Raw genomic sequence first — 6,723 nt, 5'->3', positions numbered from 1 at the left:
TTATGTGTCTACCCTTTTATCTATACCTTGCTGTGCTATTTTTTAGTAGTAGTTTTATGATGAGTCTTGAAATCAGATAGTGTGAACCTTCCAACTTTGTTCTCAAAAATTTTTAGCTATTTAAGGAAGTACCTGGCTTTTACATATAAATTTTATAGTCAGATTGTCAATTTCTACTAAGTATTCTACTAGAGTTTTTATTGAAACTGTATTAAATCTATAGATATATTTGGAAGAATCAAACTCTTAATATTGGGCCTTCCGATCCATGAACATTGTTTCCTTCCATTTATTTAAGCCTTCTTTAATTTCTCTAATCAATGGTTTCTGGTTGTCTGTATAAAAATGTTACATTTATTTTATTATATTTTTATGTATATATTTCAAGTTTCTTAAAGCAAATGTATGATACTGTTTTTTTTTTCTAATTTCAATTTTAAATTGTTCTTTGCTAATATATTTAAATATAATTGATTTTTAATTTTTTATTAACTGTATTGGGGTGACTATAAATAATTGATTTTTATACATGACTTTGTATCTTGCACTCTTGTTAAATTGAATGTTTAGTGCTGGTAACTGTTTTTGCTAATGCTTTAGGATTTTTCTATGAAGGTGATCTTGTAATCTGCAAATAGAGATTCTGGTTTTTTTGTTTTTCCCGCATATATATTAATTCTTTTTCTTGTAGTATTGCATTGGCTAGAGTCTTTGCATGATGTTAAATTAGAATGATACAAACTGAAAAACTTGCTTTGATACTGACATAAGGGGGAAATCATGTAGTCTTTACCATAGGATATATTATATATGGTTATTTCACAGATTTTTTTTTTGTCATATTTAGGAAAGTCATACACATTCCTAGTTTTCTGAGTGTTTTTAACATGAATGCATATCAAATTATGTCAAATGTTTTTTTCTATGTCTAGTGGGATAATCAGAGGGTTTTCCTTCTCATGACTTCACCCATATAGGGGATGTTTATATGGGATAATCCTTTAACAAGGAGGAAAATAAAGATCTGTCTTCCCAGTCAACTATATTCGCTTTCACTTCATAAATATCTGGGAGCATTTTTTCAATAAATTTAAACTTTTTTCATGTGACAGAGTATAGGATTTTGCAGGCCTATGCGAATTTTCATTTGTAAGAATTTTTTAACCAAATATATACTGAGAATTCATGATATTCTCAACAAACTAAGAATGAAAGAGAACTTCCTCAACAGAATAAAGGACATGGAAAGGTAGTATAATATGTTTTTGTGAAAAGCAAAAACGTCAGTTTTTAGACACCACGTATATTTAACCTTTCCTAGGTGCTCTAGCCAGTACAGTGAAACATGAATATGATGAATTAAAAATAATTAAACATGATTATCTACGTAGAATACATTAATAAAACCACAGGAAAGCTATAATACATAAATAACATAATAAATAAATATTCTGGAATATTCTAGGATAGACAGTCTATATATAAATTGGGTTTCTATGTACTAAGAATGAAAAATTAGAGATCAAAATAAAATTTATTGTTTTCAAAGATTCAATAAATAAGAAATTCTTCAATAAATGAGGAATGAATTTGATAAAAGTTTCACAAAGCTAGTACACTGAAAACTTCAAACTATTTTTGAATAATTTAAATAAGACATAAATAGACAAACAATGTTCTTGAATTGCAAGACTCAGTATTGTTAAAATGTCAGTTTTCTCTGAAAATCATATATAGATTAACCACAGTCTCAGTTGGAATCCCAGCAGCCTTTCTTATATAGGAATTGGCAAGCTGTTTCTAAAATTGCTTGGAAATGTAAAGAGGCTAGAATAATCAGAATAATTTTGAAAGAAAATTGAAGAACATATTTCTCAATCTTAGGATATATATTATAACTAATACAATATAGACAATGTGGAATTGGTATAAAGATAACATAGAGATTAATGGAACATAAGAAGGAATACATAAATAGATGCACACGTATATGGTCAATTGATTTTAGACAAACATGCCAAGTCAATTTATGAAGACATCGTTTTTCAAGCAAATTATGCTGAAACAACTGGATATCCATATGGAAAATAATAAACCTCAAACGTTTTCTCAAATAAATCATTAAAATTATCTCAAATTTGATTATGGGCCTCCTCGTAAAACCTAAATTTAATATATTTCTAGTAGAAAATAGAGATTGTTGTGACCTCAGTTTAAACAATTATGGATTAGAAAAGTCACAAAAAAAATCATGATACGTGAAAAATTGATAAATTTTCATCAAAACTAAAGTTTTCTATTCCAAGGACACCATTAAGAAATAATGACACACACATGGTATGGAAAAAAATATACACGCTTAATATTTATTAAAGTACTTGTATCAAAAATACAGCTCTTTAAGACAATGTATAATGCTATTATAAGAGCATAAGAATCTCAGCAAAGTCATAGTCTCAGCAAAGTGTTAGTAATTAATGGCTTATTATTAGCTATATTTTAACTCACAATTTTAATATTTGCTAGTTCATGAAGGACAAAGTGTTTCAATGTAGTTTTATATGCATTCTTGAGTTAGAAATTAAGTGGACATTTTCCTTTTTTATTATCTGATTATTTTTTCTGTACTACGTTTGTATCTTTTTGGAGCGATTTATTTTAAATACATATGTCTGGGTTCAAAACCCTCTAAAGAATGTTTAATATATCTAACAAAATGTACCTTACTAGAAGGCAAGTTACTGAAAAGTAAGTTACTGAAATAAGTACTAAAATGAAAGTGATTTTTTTTACTCGAAAAGAAAATATATAATAGCCATTTGCACAGAGTTTTCAGTTAAATGTTTATATTCATGGAATAAATAAAAATGTCATACTATCACTTTTCTACTTTATCAGATGGATGTAGTGACATAATTAATAAACTTTTAAGAAATCTAGCTGAGGATCTAGGTTTTGACCTTAAGTTCAGCTATAGCAGTAAATATGAATATATGTTAAGAGGGTTGTGTAAGATAGGTCATGTGTTAGTAATCTTCAGCAGTGTTCTGGGTCAGAATCAGAATAGGTTGCTCTCTGGTAAGTCAAATTCAGGTGAGCGTGAGTCAAAAACTACAATACCACTTGTAATGGAATATATATATATATATATATATATATATATATACACACACACACACATATATGTATACACATATATATGTATACTATATATATACATACATATATATATACATACATATATATGTATATATATAGTATACATATATATACACATATATATGTGTATATATATATACACACATATAATGGAATATATATATACACATGTAATGGAATATATATACATATATATGTGTATACATATATACATATATATATAGTATACACATATATATACACATATATATATGTGTGTGTGTGCGTATGTGTGTGTGTGTGTATATATATATATATATATATATATATATATATATATAGGTTATTGAATCAGAGACTACTTTAGGGATAAGTTTCTTGATTTTTTTTGAACAAAGTCTCTATAAGAACATTATTTTCAATAATTTCCCCCTGTATTTCAAGCCATTAAGATGTAAGCATTGTAATTAAAATATTTAATTATCTGCCTCAAGTTTGATGGAGGTGGGAAGGAATTGTAATGATATCACCTTATCTGTATTTTGGACTTCCATGTGGATTTTCACATTTGACAGCATGAAAAGAATAATACTCTTCTTTATTTTCTGTTTTGACTTTCTATATCACATCTTATCCTATACCAGAGGCACAGGTAGAGCTCAAGGCCACGTTTTTAGCACGATCTTCAACCCAAAACCTGTTTTATTGGACAACAATAAAACGAGACATTATTGTTGTAATGCTGATAATATTGCTCAAATTTAAATAACATATTTTCAGGTAGACTAACAATGTTCTCACATGGCATTTTATCAAACTTTTTTTCTCACTTGTTTTCTGATTTTATATATACAGAGCAACAGAGTAGGATAATTTCTTCAAGAATGAATCATCTGAAACTATTGTTCTTCTAGGTCAAAATGGTCAAATATAGACAGTTTCATATAGTTCAACTTCATATCATCTGAGTTTTATATAAAAAGCAAAGGAGGCTCATAAATCATCAGTGGGCTGATCAAGTTTCTACAAGTAGGGAGAAGCAGATCTGTAACCTAGGTCTTTTGAATGTCAAGTCCAATGCAGTTTTCACTGCGTTATGGCTGCCTTTAGTGATGATAGGTCTTTCTGAAGATGAAAAAGAAAAGGCAACCAAACAATAATTTCAGTGCACTCCATGCCTAGTGTTTCATCTTTGATCTACTGTAAAATTGCTATTCTCACTGATTTTTCTATCCACTTGTTTCGAGTTGTTGCAAACTGGTAAAGATATGGAAATAACAGTTTCCTTTGGGAGCTAAAGCAGGTAAAATTGAAGCAGACAAGTTACTGGCAAAATAGAATCTGCAGTAGTAGTTCAGATATAGTTTTTTAATGAAAATGATTTATAGTGTTCATAAAAAACTTAACAGTTAAATTTTACTACAGATATCTGGCACATGGAATTTATGCCAAAAAATAAAATAAAAAGTTTTTTAAACTTGCCAACTCATACAAAGCCATTCACTGTTGTACTTGATTTCTATCATTCATTACGAGAAAAGCACCTTAATCCAAGTTAGAACTTTCGTAGTTGTATAACTCCATATATTCCCTAGACACCAATGCTTAATGATATGTGAGAAGGAACAAAAATAAAACATCTAGCCATAGTTTATTTTTATATGCTTCAAATTATAAAAATAATTATTTGTTAATACGCAGTCTATATGAATATTACTATTTATTAAATATTTATTTAATATTTACTGTCTCTTACTTTGAATATATTTGAAAATAAGTACTATATATTTATGTTAGAAGTACTTAGAAGGCAATAATCATGAATATTAAGTAAAATAATGGAACTTTTTAATCAAATTTAAACTATTTTTATTAAATGTTAAAATAAAAGGATGTGCAGTGTATTATCTCTCCTCACCCACTGCGTCAACTATATCATATTTTCTATTACCTTTTTACATAAATTCCAAAACACCTTTGAATATCTCCTTTCTTTAGACAACAACAAAAAACAGTAGAATATAAATAAATGTGCAAATACATATGCAGAACATGAAACTGTCTCTTGAGCCCGCAAGCCACTCTTATTACTCCTTTTATGAAAAGTTTCCAACTAAAACCAAAGTAGTTTACTAGGGTCAATCCATCACATTCAGGATTTTAAAAACATTTCTGCATTTCCCTCATATTGTAACTGCTCACACCATTCTGTATCAGTGCTTTTGTATACAATTTCTCACCAAAATTCCTTCTCTTTGCCTTACTCTTATTTTCTCTATGAAAGTTTTTGAGATTGCTTCTTTATTTCTTGGTCACTAAAAGTACACACTAATATTTCTCAGTATAGATTTTGTCATATGTATTGGGCTAGACACTAGGAAGATGTTTATGTTTATTTCTAGATTTACATCCATCCATACCCGTGATTTTTGTGTTTTCTTTTTTCTGTTTTTAATTATTTATTACTCATAATTTTCTCTGTTCTCTCATTTTGGACAAACATTAGTCAAATGTGGAAGCCTTGCATTGATGTATCTTTCTAATAATTGTTCTCTTGTTTCTTTATTTTTGTCCTAGTCTCTGGAAGTCTTTCTAAACTTTGCCTAACAACTCTTTCGTTGATTTCTAATTGTATAGTCACATGCTCAGTATTTCTTAGAATTCCGCTCTACTCTTTTGCGTATTCTTTTTTTGTCATAGCTCTCTATCCTTGCAGCATAGATTTAGTGTATTTTAGAATATATCTGGAGATAATAGAACATTGTCTGAAGTTAGTTTTTATTTTATTCCTGCATTTTTCTGCATGCTCTCCATTTTGTTTATCTTTTTTTCTTGGTCTGTTACTTTTGCTTTCTCACATTCTGAATATTTTGAAAATGTTGTTTCATTAGCACCTTAAGTGTGCATGGCTTAGTATACAAAATTATTAAGAATTCTTCACAGGGAAACTGGATGGTCAGCCATCTTTTGTAAAATGGACCACCAAATGTTGTTTTCTTTTCTTTTTTTTTTTTTTTTAAGTGAGGCAACCCTTGGTTGACCTCACAGATTACAAGGACCTTGTCAACTTACAAAACCTCATTTTTATTTTTATTATTTTTATGCTTATAGCACCTGGTCTTTCTAGGTGGTCTCCCATCCAAGTACTAACCAGGCCAGACCTTGCTTAGCTTCCAAAATCAGAAGAGATTGAGCTTGTTCAAGGTGACATGGCCGTAGACCCAAGTGTTATTTTCAATAGGTTATGTTTGATTGTTTTACTTCTGAAGAGGAATATCTTGCAGTCTAGATTCAGGATATTTTAGGAAGTTACCTGCATTGTGAAGTGAGGGAAAGATTTTAAATTCTATTCAATATTAAACCATAGTGATGAAATTAGAATAATTATTGCCTTGAGTTGAGGGTGGGATAGAAATACTGATTGGAAGGGGAAATATGGAAATTATATGAGGTTTTAAATGTTCGATATCTTGATCTAAGTGGAGGTATTGGTTCTGTATAGATATGCAAATGATTATTGAGCTGTATTCTTAAGGTTTGTGTACATTGCTGTGTGTAAATTTGGAGAGTAAAACAAATAAAATT

At 29.0% G+C, this 6,723-nt stretch overlaps 1 pseudogene; it reads right to left on the bottom strand.

Moving 5' to 3' along the window:
• Positions 1-6,240: 6,240 nt before the first annotated feature.
• Positions 6,241-6,359, bottom strand: LOC118609830 (annotated as a pseudogene).
• Between the last annotated feature and the right edge of the window lie 364 nt (positions 6,360-6,723).

Source organism: Rousettus aegyptiacus, unplaced genomic scaffold (genome assembly GCF_014176215.1).
Source record: "Rousettus aegyptiacus isolate mRouAeg1 unplaced genomic scaffold, mRouAeg1.p scaffold_m13_p_11, whole genome shotgun sequence".
NCBI classification, from domain to species: domain Eukaryota; kingdom Metazoa; phylum Chordata; class Mammalia; order Chiroptera; family Pteropodidae; genus Rousettus; species Rousettus aegyptiacus.
The sequence above is the reverse complement of the archived record's forward strand: the minus strand, read 5'-3'. Positions and strand labels throughout refer to the sequence as shown.